The sequence below is a fragment of the Dermochelys coriacea genome, chromosome 1 (assembly GCF_009764565.3).
Source record: "Dermochelys coriacea isolate rDerCor1 chromosome 1, rDerCor1.pri.v4, whole genome shotgun sequence".
NCBI lineage: Eukaryota > Metazoa > Chordata > Testudines > Dermochelyidae > Dermochelys > Dermochelys coriacea.
Genome location: NC_050068.2, coordinates 93,764,280 through 93,787,111, shown reverse-complemented (window position 1 = coordinate 93,787,111; position 22,832 = coordinate 93,764,280). Strand labels below are relative to the sequence as shown.

Here is a 22,832-nt window from a genome sequence, read left to right as displayed (position 1 = left end):
GGGCAGTGTAGAAAGTACTGCTTCTGTTCCAGTTCCTATTCTGAATCAGAGGGGAAGGAATGCAGGTAGTGAAATACAGATAGGGACCACACTTGTTGCAGAACATTCAGTTACAGGTAGGTATCCTCCATTTTTGCCTTCAAGTGCTGGCACTGGCACACACACACTGCAGTATGTGTAGATGTCTTTAATGCTGTTCTTCCAACAAGCAGTGTCTGCAGAAAAGGCCTGGCCTAAAGGCATGTTTTGTGAAGGTATGGATGGAGCTCCAAGTAGCTGCCTAACACATGTCCAATATAGATACTTCTCAAAAATAGGCTATTGAAATTGCTTGTGCTCTCATGGAGTGGGTCCTCACCCTGACCAAAGGAGGACAATATGACAAAGGATAACAGAGAATGATGCACTGCTGGGTATCCACTTAATGCTTATCCTCATGACAAGTGACACCGGGGTTTTCCCCAATTGATTTAATCTTCACAGCTACAATGCCAAAACCAGTTTGGACTTTGAGAGAGTGCAATCTTCTCTCATGGGAAGTATGAGGATTTGGAAAGAATACTAGTAATTGGACTGATTCAGGTGAATCCTGGAAAGTACCTTATGGATGAATTTTGAGTGGAAGTAAAGGTCCATTATCTCATTATGAAATGTGGTTTAAGGTGGGTCAGTTTACTCACCTTTCTGGCCAATGTGATTGCTAAGGTGGCAACATTCATGGAAAGCTGGGCAGAACATGTAGTCAGTGGTTCAAAGAGTAGTATGGCAAGTACTGATAGTAGGAGGTTGAGGTCCCATGGTGGTATAGCTTCACACCAATGGGAGTGTTCTAACAGACCTTTCAGGAATCAAATCATTGTTGTCTGAATATAAATAGAATTCCTATTGGAGGATGAATGGTGCTATTTGTTGCTAAGTGGACCTGCAGCAAGCTAAAGGAAAGCCCTAGTTTCTTGAGGGACAAGAGATAGTTTAAAACAGCAGAGATACCTGCTGGTTCTGGGGATGACTGATTCTATTGTGTCCAGGTAGAGAAATGCCTCCATTTAGCCAGATAGCATTTTCTGGTGGAGACTTCTCTGGTGTGATTAAGAATAGTTTGAAATGCTTCCAAAAATGAATGCTGTAGGTCTGATGCTCAACCAAATACCGGGTCATGAGGTGAAGAGGCTCCAGTTTGGGAATGTTTGCAAGATGTCTAGGAGTGACTGATGCATGCCATAGACCTCCTTCAGGGAGATCTGGGGCTCAGTCACAATCCCCTGCAAGAGCACCTGTTACTGCCTATGGTCATCAGGCAGGAATGTTGATAATAGAGCCATTTCCTCATCAGGTGAGGAGGATTACACCCCCATCAGATCCAGTGTGATCCACCCAGTGGATCCAGTGTGATTCCTTCCTCTGCACACTTTGACAGAGCTAGCTGGTGTCAGATAGAAGAAGAGGGCCAGTGCAATTCCTGCATGAATCCTTTATGCTAGACACCCTGGATTCCACAGACTCCAGTAGGGACAATATGAAGGGTCGACCAGCTGGGGAAGGTCCCAAGTGATTGGGTACCATTGGTCTCCTGGGTAATTGCATCTGGGAGGAGGATGGCTCCAAGACCATCTAGAGGTTCTGTCTGGGTTGGCCTCCCTATGAGGAAGCAGAGGCTCATCTAGAACATGGGGCTTGGCCAGTGAGAAGATAGGTTCATAGTCTACCAGTGGAAGAATGATCCAACTTGTAGATGCAGTAAGTATGAGAGATGCATCCCCTTCTCTAGATACATTCTTCCCATGTTGAAACATCTCTGAGGAGGACTGGGCCAGACAGGAAAGATGAGTTCTGGCACAGAGGTTCTGACTCAGGCCATGCTGAGGAAAGAAGGAACTGGAGAGGTGTCTGTCTGCACTCTCTCTTATATTCTTGTTACAGAGTATGAGGGAAGCAACTTGCAGGCACAGACCAGACACTATTAGCTATAAATTTTCTGGCCTCAGATACATGAAGCACATGTGTGCCCACATGTAGAATACACATACTGACCAGCACTCAAAGAAGAACCTGCTGCTACTATATTCCATTGGTGTCCCACTGTTCAGTTTCATGGTCTATTATTTCATTTTATGTAAAGCAATAGGATAGTTCAAAAGTTTTTCCACTTTTTCCTCTTCCCATAGAGATTTTTTTTCTTCCAAATCCTCAGACAGCATCCAGACTGCATGCTATTTGGTACAATTCATTAGCTCTACATCAACTAGGATGGATACATGGGCAATTTAGAGTTAGAATGAATAATTTATTGGGTATATCATTTTGTGAAGACCCATTACTCTACTAATTAAACTTCAAAATGTAAATAGTCAGTTCTGCCAATATTTACTACATAGATCTTGGAAATAAATACTTTTCAACTTCAATTATCCAAGCCTCAACTACTCAATGCTCCCTTTAATCTGAAAGAGTCATGTCTCACAAGATTACTGAGCATTCCCTTGATTTTATTCAGCATCCCACATGACATCCAGATGCTCTGTTCTTCATTAAGAATGAGCTTCCCATTTAGGGGAAAGGGTGAATTTTTAGAAGTTCAATTTTTTCCCCAATTAGGTTATTATAAAAATGGGTTATTCAAAATAAGATTTCTAAAGCTGATCTGCAACAAAAAAATAAGTTTGTTGACAACCATGATCTGATCACAGACAGCAACCAACTTTGCACCTATTACCATGATTTGCTGAATGACAATCAATTAAGCATGAGACCAATGATAATTGGATAGATCAGTGGTTCCTAACCCGTGAGCTGCTTGTGGCACAATCAGCAGACAGCTGCAACTCATGTGACATCCTTAGGACCACACAGGTAGTATATATTTGTGTGGATGTGGCCCACATAAAACAGAGAGCTCCATATGCGGTCCACAATGGTAAATAGGTTGAGAACCACTGGGATAAATTATGTGATCTTGCCAATTACACAGGGCCTTACATGTAGGAAGACATCCTGAGCATCAGGTAAATATATTTAAAATATAGCAAAGGATTAAGGTATAAAATAGATGTGCATGACATCCTATCCCATTCCTCTTGCTTGGGGAGCCACGAAGAAGAGCTCTTACTCCAGTAATGTGGGAGAGAACAGGAATTTTGCCGCAATATTTTCTCCTAGTTTGCTGCTGTTCTTAACATTCCTGCCAGCAAGATTGTTGGCTACAGTCTTGTCAAAAAGAACTACAAGGAGGACACACACAAACAGTTCATTAACAAAATTCAAGTTAGTATACACAGAACCATTTTCAATTTTTGCACAGCTCTACATTGGAGAAACAAGTCTACCCTGACATGATATCACAGCGGTGACACTGGCTGTGTTTGCCAAGGTAGACAGAATGTTTTAAAAACCCACAACAGGCTCATGTTTGTTTCAACCTTCATTTTACTGGCTGGTTCAATGGCTAGCTGCAAAGCATTCTTGGCTTGTGCAGTATACCAAATTCCTTCCTTGCCTTAGATTATAGAGCTGCTCTTTCTAAACTGTGCTTGTAAAAATTTCCTGTGTGGTGTCATGTCACTAGAGAGCCAACTGGCTATGACTGGGGGCAAAAACACCATGTGTGCTTCCCGGGTGGAGAAGAAAACAAAATCCTCTATTCAAAATTAATAATTAAATCAAAGGCACATTGATGTTACCCTCAATCCAACTGGAGACAATTAGAGAGTGAGGGAAAAAAAAGCACTCATCTATATCTGTCTTCACTTTCCTTAGGGAAGCCTGAACAATCTATCCCAAAGCCTGCAAGTCTCAACAATCAGACCTACATATGGTGCAAGACATCAAGGCTTTTTAGCTCTGGAGAATTAATTCAGTTATTCCCACTTTTCTGTACTAAGCCTTTGATCCTCCACAAAACCACTCAACTCTTCAGGCATCAATCCCCAAACCATGTAAAGTTCTGAAAGAAGCAGGATATGCTTCTTCTAGAACTGGTCCCATTCTAATGCCTGCCTTCTCCCCTTAACTTTCCTCATTATTAACTACACCTGCAAGGCTTCCTCTAGGTTGGACACTTCTGTCAGATGTTGCTATGCACAGCTGATTAAGTCCCCATCTCTGGGGCAGAAATTAACTTCTTGCTGCCATAGCCCACTATGACATTTCTCTACTCCATCATACTTCTCAAGTCTATTGCACCATTACATAGGTTCACATGTTAATAGTTGACCTCAACTTTGCAGCATAATAGACTGACATTGCTAATTTGTGAATGAATGACTTCCAAACGATTATAAACATTTGAAAGTGCCAAAATGTATTTGTTCTTTGTAGTTTGGTTTTGATCATTACAGTTTCTAGTGTCTTGGTCTCACCATTTTGGAGAGATGACATTACCCCTCCCCCCCAAAGCAATGACTCCAGTTTCCACATATAAGCACAACAACTATATACCTCCAAATTGTCCAGTTTGCCTCAAATTTTGGCCCCCAAAAACCAACATGCACCCTCAACAAGAGATTTAAGAGGTGATGCCTAGGATAAACTCCTCAAACCCCTGGAGTGTTCATCCACACTAGTCTTCATAAGTGTAACAACTCAAGTTAATTGGCAGTCAATTAACTCAGTTATTAGTGTAGATGTGCTCTAAGTGCTTGATGGTTAAATAAATATATAATAGAATTCCCATTTCATAACCCAATATTAGAAGTTAAAATACTACATTCTACAAGTTATATTATCTAAATAAATTAATTTAAACAGCTGCATACACAATAAATCCAATAAATAAAAATCACTGTTATGGTATAATATCAATAAATCATGGATAAAATGCTACACATTTCAGTTTCAGAAGCTAGGAATGACATGATAAAAAACTTATTTTATTTCACTGCTTGTGACTGAGTTATGCATGCTATCCCTAATTTAAGAAAATAAAGAGCAAAATAATTCAGAGCCCTAGATGCTTTCTACTTGCTTTTGCTGTCTAATTAATTATAAAAGGGCAGACGGATATGGGAAACAATGTAGTTCAACACAAACTTTCCAACTTTGCTGGTGTCCACAGTTCAATGCAAGCACTATTCTACATCAGTACTTGATTATTTGGCATTCTTTCTGCTTTGGGGAGTTTCTGGATTATGCAAACATTAAGGATGAATAACTGCTGATCCTGATACGGAAGAACCATTCTCTCCCTATCAGGAGAAAAGGTATATAGTGCAACAGGAAGAAAGCTACAGAGGTCTTCAAAGTTCACCTTCTATTTCGACAGACATCCAGATAGAATGCACATACATACCTCCTTCCTCTCTCAATACACATCCATCATTTATAATGCTCATTGAGCTGAATTTAAAAAAGCAGCAATATCAAAATACACAAAAACAAAACTAGCTCTTACATTATCATTAGATTAATGGGTTTTCATAAAGGCAAGTTGACTCAAAATACTGTTACCCCACTACCAATCAGTAGTGCACTAAAAAATTTACCAGATACCTGGAAAGTTACCAGTGATATGGTATACTATCAGATTTAAAGTCCCAACAATTAATTACACAATAGAGTTGGGCACATAATTTATGTTTTTTTCCCCCATGTACACTTCTAATTTTTTAAAATGTATTCCCTTGTAGCTTTGCAATCCGAAAACTATGGCAAATGCATTTACTAGTAATGCATTTTACATGAATATTGGACAATTACAATGGAAAGCAAATTTGTAAATTAGAAATATATTTTAATCAGATTCTAACAGATGTGTTCATCCACTTTCCTTAAGTGATATTGGTACCATCATATAAGTGAGGTCCTACAAAAGTTTTGAAAGATTACTATGCTACTACATGTGTAACAGAACCATGTCTCGTATTCCTTGGGAGAGAGACTAAAAAAAAACAAACAAACAAAAAACCACAAACACACACAAAAAACATACCCACCCAACTGTGCCAAAATAAGCAAGATCTCCATGATGGGGGAGGGGAGAAGAGAAATGAAAAAACCCCATAAACAACCATGTCCTTACCCCCACTCTGTTACAGAACACACATTACATGTTTTGGATTAAACCATAAACTCAGCTCTTTTCCTGGAGTGGTTTATTTTACTAGCTGTTGAAATATCACAAGGCAAGTTATCAGCTTAAGCTTTCTAGTAAGCTGGACTTGGTCTAGGCTTTCCCCATGAGCCCTAGTCTCCTGTTCTCGCCTCCCAAATATTGAGGATGTGGCTAACAAGCTACACCTTCCATGGTGAGTTAACAGGAATCAGTCCAAATTTTCATGCAGGGTCCCAACAACTGCTAATAGGGTAAATCAATAGAAAACCCTGGAGTGCAAGATGGCAGCCTTCATGGGACCCACTCTGTCAAGTGAGAATTCACAATGAATTCCATAAACTAAGTAACCGAACATGGCTCAGCCATCTCCCAGTCATCAGAGCAGCAGCTGAACAAATCTTAAAGTTCCTCCTCAAGGCCATACAATCTGCCAAATAGGCCTCTGAATAAGAATCCTGCAACTTAATGTTTAAGTACTATAAATGCAAGTACCTTGGAAAATTGCTGAAGACTTCCAACATCTATATCCTCATGTTGTAAGAGACCCACACTGGCAACTATCAACAGGCTAGGTGCTACCACGTCTATGGATACAACATAATGATTAGCCATTATCATCCTAAATATAGCTTAGCAATATACTTCAAGGACACCACCACAGATATTAATGATTTCAACTAGGGTTTTTGATTTCAAAAGGGCTGACTTTCAAAAATTAAGGAAATTAGTTAGGGAAGTGGATTGGACTGAAGAACTTATGGATCTAAAGGTAGAGGAGGCCTGGATTACTTTAAATCAAAGCTGCAGAAGCCTGTATCCCAAGAAAGGGAAACAAATTCATAGGAAGGAGTTGTAGACCAAGCTGGATGAGCAAGCATTTTAGAGAGGTGATTAAGAAGAAGCAGAAAGCATACAGGGAGTGGAAGATGGGAGGGATCAGCAAGGAAAGCTACCTAATTGAGGTCAGAATATGTAGGGATAAAGTGAGACAGGCTAAAAGTCGAGTAGAGTTGGACCTTGCAAAGGGAATTAAAACCAATAGTAAAAGGTTCTATAGCCATATAAATAAGAAGAAAACTAAGAAAGAAGAAGCGGGGCCGCTTAACACTGAGGATGGAGTGGAGGTTAAGGATAATCTAGGCATGGTCCAATATCTAAACAAATACTTTGCCTCAGTCTTTAATAAGGCTAAAGAGGATCTTGGGGATAATGGTAGCATGACAAATGGGAATGAGGATATGGAAATAGATATTTCCATATCTGAGGTAGAAGCGAAACTGAAACAGCTTAATGGGACTAAATCGGGGGGCCCAGATAATCTTCATCCAAGACTATTAAAGGAATTGGCACCTGAAATTGCAAGCCCATTAGCAAGAATTTTTAATGAATCTGTAAACTCAGGAGTAGTACCGAATGATTGGAGAATTGCTAATATAGTTCCTATTTTTAAGAAAGGAAAAAAAAAAGTGATCCGGGTAACTACAGGCCAGTTAGTTTGACATCTGTAGTATGCAAGGTCCTGGAAAAAATTTTGAAGGAGAAATTAGTTAAGGACATTGAAGTCAATGGTAAATGGGACAAAATACAACATGGTTTACAAAAGGTAGATCGTGCCAAACCAACCTGATCTCCTTCTTTGAGAAAGTAACAGATTTTTTAGATAAAGGAAATGCAGTGGATCTAATTTACCTAGATTTCAGTAAGGCATTTGATACCGTGCCACATGGGGAATTATTAGTTAAATTGGAGAAGATGGGGATCAATATGAACATCAGAAGGTGGATAAGAAATTGGTTAAAGGGGAGACTGCAACGGGTCCTACTGAAAGGCGAACTGTCAGGTTGGAGGGAGGTTACCAGTGGAGTTCCTCAGGGATCGGTTTTGGGACCAATCTTTTTATTACTGACCTTGGCACAAAAAGTGGGAGTGTGCTAATAAAGTTTGCAGATGATACAAAGCTGGGAGGTATTGCCAATTCGGAGAAGGATCGGGATATTATACAGGAGGATCTGGATGACCTTGTAAACTGGAGTAATAGTAATAGGATGAAATTTAATAGTGAGAAGTGTAAGGTTATGCATTTAGGGATTAATAACAAGAATTTTAGTTATAAGTTGGGGACGCATCAATTAGAAGTAACGGAAGAGGAGAAGGACCTTGGAGTATTGGTTGATCATAGGATGACTATGAGCTGCCAATGTGATAGGGCTGTGAAAAAAGCTAATGCAGTTTTGGGATCCATCAGGAGAGGCATTTCCAGTAGGGATAAGGAGGTTTTAGTACCGTTATACAAGGCACAGGTGAGACCTCACCTAGAATACTGTGTGCAGTTCTGGTCTCCCATGTTTAAAAAGGATGAATTCAAACTGGAGCAGGTACAGAGAAGGGCTACTAGGATGATCCGAGGAATGGAAAACTTGTCTTATGAAAGGAGACTTAAGGAGCTTGGCTTGTTTAGCCTAACTAAAAGAAGGTTGAGGGGAGATATGATTGCTCTCTACAAATATATCAGAGGGATAAATACAGGTGAGGGAGAGGAATTATTTCAGCTCAGCACCAATGTGGACACAAGAACAAATGGGTATAAACTGGCCACCAGGAAGTTTAGACTTGAAATTAGACGAAGGTTTCTAACCATCAGAGGAGTGAAGTTTTGGAATAGCCTTCCAAGGGAAGCAGTGGGGGCAAAAGATCTCTCTGGTTTTAAGATTCTACTCGATAAGTTTATGGAGGAGATGGTATGATGGGATAATGGGATTTGGGTAAGTAATTGATCTTTAAATATTCAGGGTAAATAGGCCAAATCCCCTGAGATGGGAGATTAGATGGATGGGATCTGAGTTACGCAGGAAATAATTTTCTGTAATATCTGGCTGGTGAATCTTGCCCATATGCTCAGGGTTTAGCTGATCGCCATATTTGGGGTCGGGAAGGAATTTTCCTCCAGGGCAGATTGGAGAGGCCCTGGAGGTTTTTCGCCTTCCTCTGTAGCATGGGGCATGGTTGACTTGAGGGAGGCTTCTCTGCTCCTTGAAGTCTTTAAACCATGATTTAAGGACTTCAATAGCTCAGACATGGGTGAGGTTTTTCATAGGAGTGGGTGGGTGAGATTCTGTGGCCTCCGCTGTGCAGGAGGTCAGACTAGATGATCAGAATGGTCCTTTCTGACCTTAGTATCTATGAATCTATAATGTTATTCCATCACCCAAAGAGGAGACCACATTTGCCACATGTATCAAAATAGGGAAGCTCCACATTACCAAGGTCTATAAAGCCCCTAGCACACGATGGCCAAAATAGCACTCTTATTCCATACATCTATGCAGGTGATTTTACTAGTCACCACACTATGTGGGGTTATAAAACAAATTAAATGGATGGCAAAGATCTCACTGCACTAGACTTGCTGGCTGAGAGAGCCGCAGGAGTTGCTCTGGCAATACAATCACACCAGGAGCTCTCCTACCATAAAAGCCCTGTTATACTCTCTTGACACAGCAAGATGACAGTGCTGGCTTGATTGTGTGCAGAACCTTGATTTTACACATTCAAGTCATAAAACCTGGACACTACTACAAAAATTCTTGGGGCCAGTAATCCCACAGACCACCAAAAATCCTGCCAAACGCAATAGCCTCCAAACTGGTGGAGAGCACAAAAGGACCTGTTGATAAACACACAAGAAAAGTATCATAACTTTACTGAACACTTGCAGCAACCCCTCAAGGAGAACCTTTCACTGTCAGCATTGAGGAAGTAAAAGGACTTGCTGTGATGAAAAAAGGGAAGGCTGCAGGCCCTGATGGTATTACATCTTCACCATCTCAGCCCCAAAGGACTCCAGTGGCTAGCAACATTGTACTCTGCTACCTTAAGGACAGTACTGATGCCTGAAATATGGTGTGAGGCAATGGTAATTGGCATACTAAAGCCTGGAAAGCCCCTGATGAAGCAGGAAGCTATAGGCCAATTTCTCTACTATGTACTACCTATAAACTTCTAGAACATATTGTCCTCAAAAGACTAAGCCCTTTTAGTGAGCCAATTATCCCTGTCAAACAGGCAGGCTTCTGGCCAAAACGTAGTTGTTGTGACCAAGTTCTGGCACTCACAACTTATACCGAGACTGGCTTTCAAAAAGAAATTTAAGACTGGCACAGTATTTCTTGACCTGTTATCTGTGTTTGATACTGTATGGATTAAGAACCTGATGCTGAAACTTGCTAAAATTATGCCTTGCTACGAAACACTTTGCCTGCTATGGGTCATGCTGAATAACAGACGCCTATGGGTGTAGGTGGGTAATTAGACCAGCTCACCCCATATCTAACAGGCTACCACATGGCTCTGTACTTGCACCAACCCTTTTTAATGTTTCCATAAGTGGCATGCCTCCAATTAAATCAGGAAAATTTGGATATGCAGATGATCTTGCAATGACAATCCAAACATCAGACCTCCAGGACAATGAGAAAGTATTAACTGAGGACAAAGATGAAAAACTAGCAGTTACAACCTGGGGTGCACCAGCATCAGTGTTGTGAACATCTACAAGAGCACTTGTATATTCACTAGCTGAATATTGTGCACTGGTATGGAGCAGATACAGCCACACACGACTTGTGTATACCCAGTTGAATACAGTGATGCAGTGCATCACAGAAACCCTTAAGTCAACTCCAACACCATGGCTACCTGTCCTGTCTATCATCACTCCCCTGCCAATACCCCGAACTGCTGCAACATTCTACGAATTTCAGCAATTCCAGGACAATGCCCCTCCCGCCCCGCAACATCTTAAGTCCTGAAAGCCTTTCTGGGAACATTCATTTAGCTTCATGCAGTCAGGTTATGATCAGGAGGCAGTTTGGGCTAAACAAGACTTAATTAGGGCCCTGTGCCAGATCCCATGCAGAAGGTTGCTGGGTTTGACCTTCCACAGTCATCTTGTGAAACTCTGAACTGAATTCAAACCAACCATGGTAGGTGCAGATATCTAATGCAGAAATAGAAAATCAAGGACTCCCCAGTGGATGAGTATGGTTCCCCATGACAGACCATTGAACATATCACTACCTACTGCCCAATTTATAAATATGGGGGGAGGCATTACTGCAATAAATTCTGCTACTCCATTTGGCTCTATCAGCTTCAGGTGAAATTGTAGTTGCTGCTCTACACCAGCCATACAAAAGAAGAAGAGTAGAAAACCCTAGTACAGCCATCTTCATTTACTACCCTGACATCAACCTTCCAGTTTTTGGGTAAGGTTATAAGAAGGTGACAGCAAAATTTCATCACCACCCACTCACTGACCGTATTCAACATCTTACATTCTTCTCACTGGGGCTTGGCATAGGGACAATTCTAGTAGCACTAATAGGTGATATTCTGACCACAGACAGAATTCAAGTCTCAGTGCTTACTGATGTAACAGTATATCACTTTCAGCCAGTCACCAGGTGTTTTGGACCTATTTACAGGATATAGCAGGAGTGAATGATGCAATAATGAACAACCTTCCTCTCAGACAACTGACGAAATTGCAACTATTCCTCTTCCACAGAGTCCTTGAGTCCTCTCTTCCAAAAGCTGGGATTGGATGACAGAGGATGAATCACTCAGTGATTGCCTGTTCTGGTCATTTCCTCTGAAGCACCTGGCATTGGCCACAGTCAGAGAGCATACTGGGCAACATGGACCATTGGCCTGACCCAGTATGGCTGGTCTTATTTTATGTCCTGCAGAGATTACTATGTCTTCTCATCTTTCAACATTATCTTAAGTCTCTCTGGAAAAGTTGTGAGATGTCACAGGCTCAAGTGTCACCAATACCAGAGGACCACCAGCTTTAAGTCTCCATTTCAGCAGATGTGGTCAATGCCCTCATACTGCCTGAAATTAAATATGCACAGCTTCCTGAAGCTCCTACAATAGTAGATGTCCCAGATCTTGTCAAGCACACTTTGTTGGCCTCTCACCAGATTTTTCTAAGGAAATCACAACCTCTGGATCCCTGGGTGTTTTAAACCTCCATAGACTGAACAGATCCGAAGCACTATCCCAATCTTGGGGTCCCTAGGCACTCTCTTTGAGTTCAGTCCCTCTGTCCTACACTTCCTCCTGACAGCTGCAACCATATGGGCCAGCTGACCAGCCCCTGCAATTAGTGCCGATCCCTGAGAATCCCCCAAAGTTTGCAAACTGCCTCTCCCAGAATTCCATCCCAAGGTTTGAGCCTTCTGGATTACAGTTTAACTCTCTCAAGAGAGATAGTGAGGCAGTTGGTAAAGCACCTGTGGGTGTGTTACATGTTATATCTTAATTATAGTCCAAATGCAGATATTAACAAATTACACAACAGTTTGTTTGGCTACCTCATTAAATGATTCTAAAGCACTCTCTCACATGCAGCAATAAATGCATACTAATACCTTAGTAATACAGTATGTATGGACAATCCAGGAAAAGACATTAGAATTATGTAAAGTTAGTTTCAAGCACAATAGGCTACACGCAAACAGGACAGTTCTCTACATTCCTCCACAGCAAGGTTGCCAGGTAGCATTTTGAGACACCTTTCATCAGTAAGGACAACAAAACGGCCCCAAAAGTAAATGGATTAATAGAAATTGTGTTAATAGCTATAATTGAACACACACACAGGGCCAAAGTTATCACAGGAGTAATCGCACTGACAATTATTATATTACATCAAGAATTAATCTGGCCTAAAGTGCACATATATGTATTTTAAAAGTAATTATTTTTAAAGTGTACTTAAATGTTTAACATAGATTTAACTGACCGACCATTTCTTTTGAGGATCTTTCTACACTGCTACCATAGGCTAAACTGCTTTTATATTATGCAAATCCCTCCTAAATAACTCTTCTCTGCAGTATTAAGTGATATTTTAAAAAAAACCACAGTAGAATCAAGTTTAATAAATGTGCCAACCTCTATACTCATCAGTGCAAGAACCAGGGAGAGAAAGCTCAACACACCTCAGTGTGAGTGAGGGTTTATTATGGGAATTCTGATTTAATGAAAAAATAAAAAAAATCACAGAACATGGCAGAAGTGAGTGTGTATTCCTTACATGCAGTTTTATAGTCCTCAGGTGCCAAAATATAAGTGAAATATTCAAGCCAATCCTCAAAATAGCACTTACATTTCCCCCAGAACACTCAGGCCTGGCTTTTCAACAGCTTAACTTCTTCTCTCTCTCAAAAGACTGAGCCAGCTTGTTTTTAAGATAAGCCTAATTAGGCTTAACCTATTGCAGGTGCTAAAACAGGCAGGCCTAACTAGGGGCAAGTCAATCTAATCAGCTTCCAGATCAGAGTATCTCCCTTAGCTGACTCTAAGTCTTCCAGATAGTCCATTAAAAACAAAACATAGGCTTCTATCTGGTTCAGCTGGGTTTTCTCCACAGGACCACTGGGGAGGGAATGGCAAAGCTGCAGTGTTTCCTTTGGGGTCAGTAAAAGACCTGTACATATCCTCCCATTGCCTTGTCAAGTAACCATGTGATTTTTAACCCTTTCCTCACACCTTCTAGATTTGTCTATCTGTCTATGACCTTCACTTGTGCTATCTGAACATAAATTGTATGCTCTTTAGGTATGTACTGGTCTTTACTTCTTCCTCGGAAACACCTATTATATTACGGGGTGCTCCAAAATCATAATAAATTAGTTTCAGCCCTGGTTTGTGTGACCATAAGGGTCCAGACACTTGCACAGGAAAACAGGGGGGATCTGAACCCAAATAAAAAACCACAATTGAATCAACTGGGTGCATGCAATGATATTGTGCACAAAGATATGTCAAGCAAGGTCTTTCATGAATGCTTGTAATGTCCTGAACTTGATGGTCACCATGAGACATGTACAGAGGATATGGTTATGAATGTATGTGTAATTATAGCACCCTCATGGCTAAGATGAATTCTGCTCTGAAGGTGGCTCTAGCTAAGAAAAAGTATGTGCAGGAATGCAGCAGGGAAACTCCCTTGCACCACAGGGGCACCTTTCCCAACCCCCCTAAAGTAAACACAGATACACACTCAAGCACACCAGAATAGCACAATGAATACAGGAAAAGGAAACATTTATTTACAGAGGGATGAATGGAGAAAAGCAGAGGGAGAAGAGACTGGAGAGATAAAGCAGGTTTACACCTAACACAAGGCGCCACAGGCCCAGTGGTACCACAATGAAAGGGTGGACACTGAGCAATGCATCTAACTTCAGAGTTCAGGAATCCTAGGCAGAGGTCCAGTCTGGCAGTGAGTCTTGGGTGCTCCTGGTCATCTTCTGTGCCAGTGAACTTTCTCCAAGAAGCTCCTCTAGGGTCCTCTTCTGCTGTTCTCTGCAAACCCACACAAAGTGGCAATTTCCCCACTTAGCTAGTTACAGCCTTCTTCCCTATTCTCAGTGCAAAACCACAAGCCCTAGTACCCACAGCCCTGTGCAGCTCTGGGCAACAGTGCTACTATATCTGGCTATGTTTTTTCCTTCTCAGGTGATTCCTCCCTGATACAGGGCTCCTCCTGGTTTCTATCCTGGGGCATCACCGGTCGGCTGTTCTATCCTTTCCAGGCTTTGGGCTGGTTCTCAGCTGCTTCACCACATGAGGGCCAGTTCACTGTAAGACCTCTTGTCTGGAGCCACACACACACACTGTTGCTCTCCCTATCTCCACTCCCCTGGAACTCTGTGTGTGTGTGTGTGTGTGTGTGTGTGTGTGTACACCTCACCTCACCAGGGTGGTCAGGCAGGCAGCAATGGGTTGCCTCCCCAACCAGATCCTCCAAGATACTCCAAGCACTTAGAATTGTACAACCCAGGAAGAGACTGATGGGCCACTAGGATTAAATGAGAAAACATTAAGACATCCCAGCTAAATTTCCCCTCACCCTAAATAATGGAGAGTCACCATTCCAGAAGAAAAGAAAGAGGGGAAGCCTTTTAAAAGGAGGCTTGAAACTAAAGTTTTTAATCCAAAATTGAGGGACAGTCTCAAAGGTGGAAGGCTGTCTGTGAACAGTGGAACGCCCTTTGGGGAGGGGGGTGGAATTCTGGCACCTGTTCAGAGGTAACAGGTAATGGTATTTGAAAAAGGAATTTACCTGATACATGAATGCAAAGCTGAGGTTGTAGCTCTGTTTATTGTCTGTGAAACCTGTATGTGTTTTGTTTATGTTTACCCCAAACCAGTCTCTGGTGTGCAAACTGTGTGAAATGTGTCCCCCAAAGTGAACTGACAACTAGGGGCTGTTGAACCAGAGGGGAAAAGTCCAAGTATCTGGCAGATAAGAAATTGGATTAGATGGATTTGGGGAGACTGGGACCAGAAGAGCTTTTGGATCACCCTACAAGAAATAATTAGGCTTGTGGAATCTAGTGTGAAACTTTTATGCTTGTGGGCTGGATACTGGTATCAGGGCTCTAAACCATATCAACAGAGCATTATGCAATATAAAGTTTCAAGTCAGATGGTGAGAGAACTCCTTACTGGTCTGGATGATCCCCCAAACATCACTGAAAAACCTGGATAAAAATACAACCTAGCCACTAGTACTTTATTCCCTCCATTGAAGGTGGGGAGTGAACAGAATATTAATACCAATGGGTTCTATTCTTTTGTTGATGAGACATCAGATAACTTAGCTCGAGCAGTTTATTATACAGAGAAATCGCTGCAATAGAGAGAGTTAATACTTCACACAAGCTGGAGAACAGGCTTGCAACTTACATTTGCACTCTGTTCCAAATTCCCATATTTATACCTCACTTGATTACAGCAGATAGAAGATTTCACAGATGTGGGACCTTTCATCCTTTTCTTATCTAGTTTTCTAGAGTGTAGTTTTCTACATATTTTGAAGAAGATCAGCCATCTGTACCAAATTATCCAAATATCCCTTGAAGTAAACATTGTGCTAGGCAAGGTTGGTTATATTTGGCATTGCTTCTGGCTCATTCTGCATACACAAACAACAGGAGTGTACAAATAATTCACCTGCTAGTAAGTTTTGACAAAAAAGATTAGTAGTGGGTAGTGAAGACATACCCATAGTAAACAATAAAATATGCTCTGGTGTAATTAAAGGTCAGTATTTGTTAACAGCTACCAAAAGATTACTACCAACTTATTTCCTATTCTAAATATAAGGGGAAATTGAAAATCTCAGATACCAATGTGTGATAACTGTTGACAAATTTCAGAGTAGCAGCCGTGTTAGTCTGTATTCGCAAAAAGAAACGGAGAGCTTGTGGCACCTTAGACACTAACAAATTTATTTGAGCGTAAGCTTTCATGAGCTACAGCTCACTTAATGGGAACGACTATATATTAAGTAGTGCTATGCAGTGGATGCCATTAAATCCTTGATACTTGCCATTCATTATACTTAAATTTTCTGATGTGCATGTGGATATTACTTGCTCTAAATGTAGGAAATATTACAGACTTGCTAACTTCAAGATACTAATGTTTCAGACTCTGGTAAAATCCTAAGGATCTGGATAATTTGGATATTGATTAGATCAAAATAAGATAAGGTTTAACGTAAACAACCAAGGGAAGAATGAATGACTTATAGGACAGATATACTCTAGGGTAAATGTTATTTAGAAGCAGTCTAAATAAAGAGAGAAGTTTTTGTGTGGGGGAGGAGATTGGAAATGGTGAATAGTAGATTGAGTTGGAGTTCATAGTGCAATGCTGCTCAGAAGCTCAATTTTTTCTAGGTTGTTGTGGCCTGTGGTTGTAGTCCCGCACTAGAAACCAAGAAAGGATCCTCTGCAATGAGCAAAAGAAAGCCTAGTTCTCAGATATGACTCATTTGTTAGATTAAGATATCTAACATAGGAAATTAGACTAAAATGTCCTGCCCAGTGCTCCTGACTATTCAAGCAGAATATAGACAAAACCCAACACATAGGGCTTAATTCCCAGATCTGCCCAAATGGACACCCTGAACTCCCTGGGGAAATGGAGAGATGTTCCCTCTGAATGTCCTTTTGCCCTAGAAACTGCCTTCTTTACCCTAGAAACCGTGTACTAGGAATGTAGCAAAGTTATTCTTTGTGTTTTTCAAAGGGTTCAGGTGTGATCAGTCAACTCCCCTGAGATCAAGTTTCCCTTGGAGGTTTCCTATTCCAAGAGTTAGGCTGATGGCACCTGCCTTTATTAAAGAAATTGAAATGGGGATGCTTCAGCCCATGAGGGTTGTTTTTGGGAAGAAAAAGGGTTTGCTGTTTCTCCCATCACAGATGTACACACAGAAATTCCTAACCAATTAAGAAAGGTTAGAGGGCTACTTTACAATAATCATCAAACTGCACCTGAAACACTGTTCTGCTCTCCATATTTGTTGATTTTATTTTAAAAAGGAAGAAAACAAGTATATTTAAAAATAGAATAGATTCAATGCAGAGCAAACAAAATGCAAAATGGATGTGTGATTTTGATTTCAGAATAGTTTAAACAATTAAAATATTCCTTTATGGTAAATAAATTCAAAGAATAGGGAACATCTAATTAGGTATTTAGTATTGTTCAACAACTGCTGTGGGGTCTAAGAACTAACAACATTTAAGACACTGTCTAGGAACTCAGGACCCTTCAAAAATTACTCCTATGCTTAAATATACACATTGTGAGTAGGCCCATTGGTTTCAGTGGGACAACTATTCACAGGGCATAAGGTTAAGGTTACATGCTAGTCTCTGGAGGATTGAGGACTCAGTCTGCTGGACTACTTTTATCTTTTCACTCTTTTCTCCTAAAGGCTACTAACGTGGGTGGATTGTGTGTATATGCATGCACGTACACCAATACTAACGTCTGTTATTTGGATCATTCTTTTGAAGTTACTGTGAAAAAAGAGGTGCAACTTTCTTTTCCATCTAATGTTGATAATCATACAATATTAAATTTTCCTTTTATTTTTCCCCTGTAATGGATGGGGAAAAACTCTTGCATATACAATAAACACTAGGGACAAGATTAGCTAATTCTGACTGCAGGAAAGTGCCAATTATATCAAGGCAGAGGCAGTGTACTGCTGATACTCCCTTGAGGGAACAATAATTTAACATACACACTTACAGGAGGTGAGGAAGATGGAAACGTGATAGTGAATAGTAAGTTAAACATGAGACTTATGCAATATGGCGGCAGAAAAGGCCTAATATGATTTTGAGCTGTACATCCTGGAATGTGGTAATAGTCCCTTGTCTTCATGGCTCTGGTGTTATTGCGCTCCATGCATCCAGTCTCCATTCTCATCCTGTGACAGTCTCCATTCTCCCCCCTACCCCACCCCCTCCATCAGCAGCATCGCAACCGAGTTCAGAGCATTTGCACTTCAGGTTGAGATTATATCTAAATCAGGAAAAAAGGGCCATTTATGGGACCAATGAAAAGGCCAGTGAAGAAACCTACAAATGGGGTGGGAGATGGTTGCAGGCTAGTCTGGAAAGGAGGCACATATTTTCGGGCCTGCACTGGTAGCATAGCCACCTGGACTCAGCCAGGTGTCCCCTCCATCCTTCCCCTGCAGATTGCTCAGTCCAAGCAAAAAACACTAGTAATTTAGTTCGTTCTATGTAAATATGTTAGTGGAGTGATCATTGGTGAAGCATCTGAGAATGGATGGAGGTCACTGCTGGACTACTTGGAGGTGGAGATCACAAGAGTGAGTTCTAGTACAGCACCATAAGATGGAAAGGTTCAAACTGGTGCCTGCACTGGCTCAGGGCCTCTATATATAGAGCTGAGGACTATAAAGGTGGAGAAAGAGAGATGGTGTCTTGGAAGACTGCTGCAGAATGAGGATTACATCCACTGTCCATGTAAGGATCACAGCTAGCAATGCTACTGCCAGACCTAAATTAAAAATGGGGCATAATGTTCAAGTCACTGCAGATAGGATGAGAAAAAGGACTGTAAGTCAGTCACTACCCTTAAGGGCTTGTTCCAAACTGACAGCTTTATAAAAGGCAGATGAGGTTAATCAAACATCAATCATTGTATAATATAATTTGATTTTTAAAGATGCTCTTATGACTTGCTGTTAAGCAACAAAAACATATGCCTGATCCTGCACATCTCACTCAGACAATACTCCTATTCAGTTTAAGGGAGTATATAAGGAGTATAAGACAGTCTGAAATACTAGCTAACATTTTATCAAACTAAAAAGGTATTTTTTTATAAATTAAAAACCTGTTAAAATATGAACAAAATTAAATAGTAACAGAACTTTCACAAAACCTCAAGTCTAACACATTTGAATATTTTTTATGTATAAAAATCCTTCCAGTTACATGAATTTTATATTAAATTATTACAGAACGTAATAGAGAGCTGTGCATAGCACCAGTCATGGTCAGGTTGCTCACATGCAATGTGACCAGGACGTGTGTTTCATTAGCAGTATATAGTTTCAGAGTAGGGGCTTGTAATATTTTTGACAGGGCAATTATATGCTTATGCTTCTCAGTTTTTACAGGACAGGAATATTTCATGCAGAAAAGAACATAGTGCCATTTTTATATTGGATGAATGAAACCAAAAAGATGGGTGTGCCCTGCCAACATTCCCTTACACAGTCAAATACTTAACTGCTCTTTCTCCCATTGTAACCTGTAGGAAGAAATATGAAATGACTCAGGAAACAATTCCTAAAATATGAATCTAAGAAGGAAAATGGTGCCAAAATCTTAGCTACATGGAAATTACCAGACAAGATAAAAAGATAATCACCAAAGATATGTATTTTTTCAATACAGATCAAAGTTGTGTGCATCTGATTTTTTATATTAATTATAACCTCATATTGATTAATAGTCACAGCTGTGTTGGCACCACAACATTGTATTTTGTGGATATGATCTCACCCAATTGAAAAAATACACCTTCTTAGAAATAAAGTTATGTGTCAGAAATACAGGTAATGTACATGGTATTCAATCACTGACAGCTCTATAGTAGCAATAGTTGTTTGGGGGTAAGCAACAACAGCCAAAGAAGATACTATAGACAAAATAGCAACATACTCATTCGAAATGAGAACAGAAGCAGGGGAAGAGGAGCAAAACAGCAACTCAGCTGTAAGGAGAGGGAAGGGGGGGGGGGGGGGGAAAACAGCATTTTCATATAATTTTATAGTTATCTAAATAAACATGACCATGTGCTGCATCTTTTCCTGCTTCCCAACCTGCATGCCGACACAGATATCCTCAGTACTTTGTGTGCGTTTGGAGGAACACACAGTCTAACAAAAATTGATCCAGTAAAAGATATTACCTCATTTGCCAGAATCTGGGATTGGGCATTGATCACTTGGTAATTACCGGTTCTGTTCATTCCCTCTGGGGCACCTGGCATTGGCCACTATCAGAAGACAGGATAGTGGGCTAGATGAACCATGGCCATTTTATGTTCTCATCCACCTTGTCCCTACAAAATCTAATGACTTACATATTGTTGTGGGTTAATACTGAAGATTATATGATTCCTGACAATAAGAAGACGACAATTACTGGGCCTGCAGACATTTGAATTATATGTAGAAGAGGATCTCTGAATGGAAAGTAGACAAAACCAAGCTAGAACATGTGTGTTTGAACTTGGCTTTGAGTGGTTTAGGAAATGTACCTGAGTGGGAAGCATTAAGGAGTAGTCCAGAGGCAGTTGTCTTTGAACATTATTTCTTCTTGGGGTGTACAGTCAGATATCAGTAACTTTGAGTACTGATGTATATGTTCCTGCTTTTCTTAAGTGCAAACATCATAATTTGATAAAAAGTTTTAGATTGTGTTCCGATATGAATGCCAAGGTTGAAGTTGCTTCACATATTCCTCTCTCCCCATCCCAAAACCAATCTGACAATCCCCATTTTTTATAATATTCTCCACTGACTATAAAATCAGTACTGCACAACTGTGTTAGTACAGTGCTAGTTACCAGATGTGTTCTTGAGAAAGAATCATTCACTTACTGCTTTGGACAGCTGCTGCAATCATGGAAAAGGCCTGGGGCAGAAGGGAGAAAAAGACAGCTAAAGTTCAAACTGCTTGTGAATTTACTAAAGGGAACAAAATCCAGTGGTGGTATTCTACTGAGTACTTGGAAGCAGTTTACTTTCAGTAAAAAAAAAAAACTCCACTCAGATCACGTTTTGCTTCATGACAGATGCATATGGTATTTTACACCCTTTCCTTCTCCTACAATGATTATAATACAAATCTGTGGAAAAGCCAAAAAACCTGTAAGAATTCCCCCAAAGTAGAACCAATTGGTATTATGGAGAAATTGATAAGCTGCATTTCTCCCACTGCATCATATTCTTTTACCTTTAGGAATAGTGAAATGTCACTACGCAAAAGCCAGAGTCAGCTACAAAAATAATTTATTTTTTGCACATATGAAGCCATTTCAGCATTAGACGTTATATAAAAACATCCAAGTAATCTATATGGACAGCATTACATGCCACAAGAGAGTCATCAGAACTCTTGTTCTGGAGGGTAAAATAGAGATCAGTAAGGAAAATGGCATTTTAATATTTCCTGGGGAAAAAGAGAAAGGTTCCATGGGTTTCTATTATGCATAATCAACATGAGAATAGATGTCTCAAAGGCATGCTGCGGCTCAACCAGAAGTTATAGGCCCAACACAAGACTACTCATTAACTTTCTAGAGTCTATTATGTAGCAGGTCTGCCTAGATGATCAAAATGGTTCTTCTGGCCTTAAAACCTATGTGTGTATATATAATAACCTAATGGTAGGAGGGTAAATAAACAAGTCACCACAGAGCCAAACTCTACCACCCTTACTTGCCTTGAGTAACACCCTATTCTATGAGAAAAACCACTGCAAACAATGGAACTAATCATGGAAGAAGATAGTACTACTCACTATAATGATTACACAATCAAGCCCTTATATCAGCTAGGCTGATATCCAGAGAATCTAGTTGTCCTAAGGACATTTAGAAGCTTGAGCCTGATTATGAGTATTGACAGCAATATTAAAAATGAAATGTTCACATACAGGCTGTGTATTCAGGATATAGTATTGTTACCATTTTCATTAGACTTTCTCATTGTACAAAGAAAAGGAGTACTTGTGGCACCTTAGAGACTAACAAATTTATTAGAGCATAAGCTTTCGTGAGCTACAGCTCACTTCATCGGATGCATTTGGTGGAAAAAACAGAGGAGAGATTTATATACACACACACAGAGAACATGAAACAATGGGTTTATCATACACACTGTAAGGAGAGTGATCACTTAAGATAAGCCATCACCAACAGCAGGGGGGGGGGGAAGGAGGAAAACCTTTCATGGTGACAAGCAGGTAGGCTAATTCCAGCAGTTAACAAGAACACCATACAAAGCAAAGCTGCAGCGATTAGCAAAAGATCTTCTAAAGCAGTTCCAAGTAAAGAATATCAGAGGAACAGTGGGGGGTGGGGTGGGAGGGAGAAATACCACGGGGAAATAGTTTTACTTTGTGTAATGACTCATCCATTCCCAGTCTCTATTCAAGCCTAAGTTAATTGTATCCAGTTTGCAAATTAATTCCAATTCAGCAGTCTCTCGTTGGAGTCTGTTTTTGAAGCTTTTTTGTTGAAGTATAGCCACTCTTAGGTCTGTGATCGAGTGACCAGAGAGATTGAAGTGTACAAATAGGCTTCAAGGGGCATATATACAATCAAAATCTAAGGGCACTTGATGCAATCCAGGCAAGGCACATAA

At 40.4% G+C, this 22,832-nt stretch overlaps 1 protein-coding gene and 1 long non-coding RNA gene across 2 annotated transcripts in view; both read right to left on the bottom strand.

Annotated features, from left to right (window-relative positions):
• Nucleotides 1-13,263, bottom strand: part of LOC122457981 — a 37,898-nt gene extending 24,635 nt beyond the window's left edge. Inside the window, exon 1 of the long non-coding RNA XR_006277786.1 lies at nucleotides 13,221-13,263. This is a non-coding gene — a long non-coding RNA (uncharacterized LOC122457981). The remainder of the gene's footprint in view (nucleotides 1-13,220) is intronic.
• Nucleotides 1-22,832, bottom strand: part of GPC5 (glypican 5) — a 580,092-nt gene that overhangs the window by 33,938 nt on the left and 523,322 nt on the right.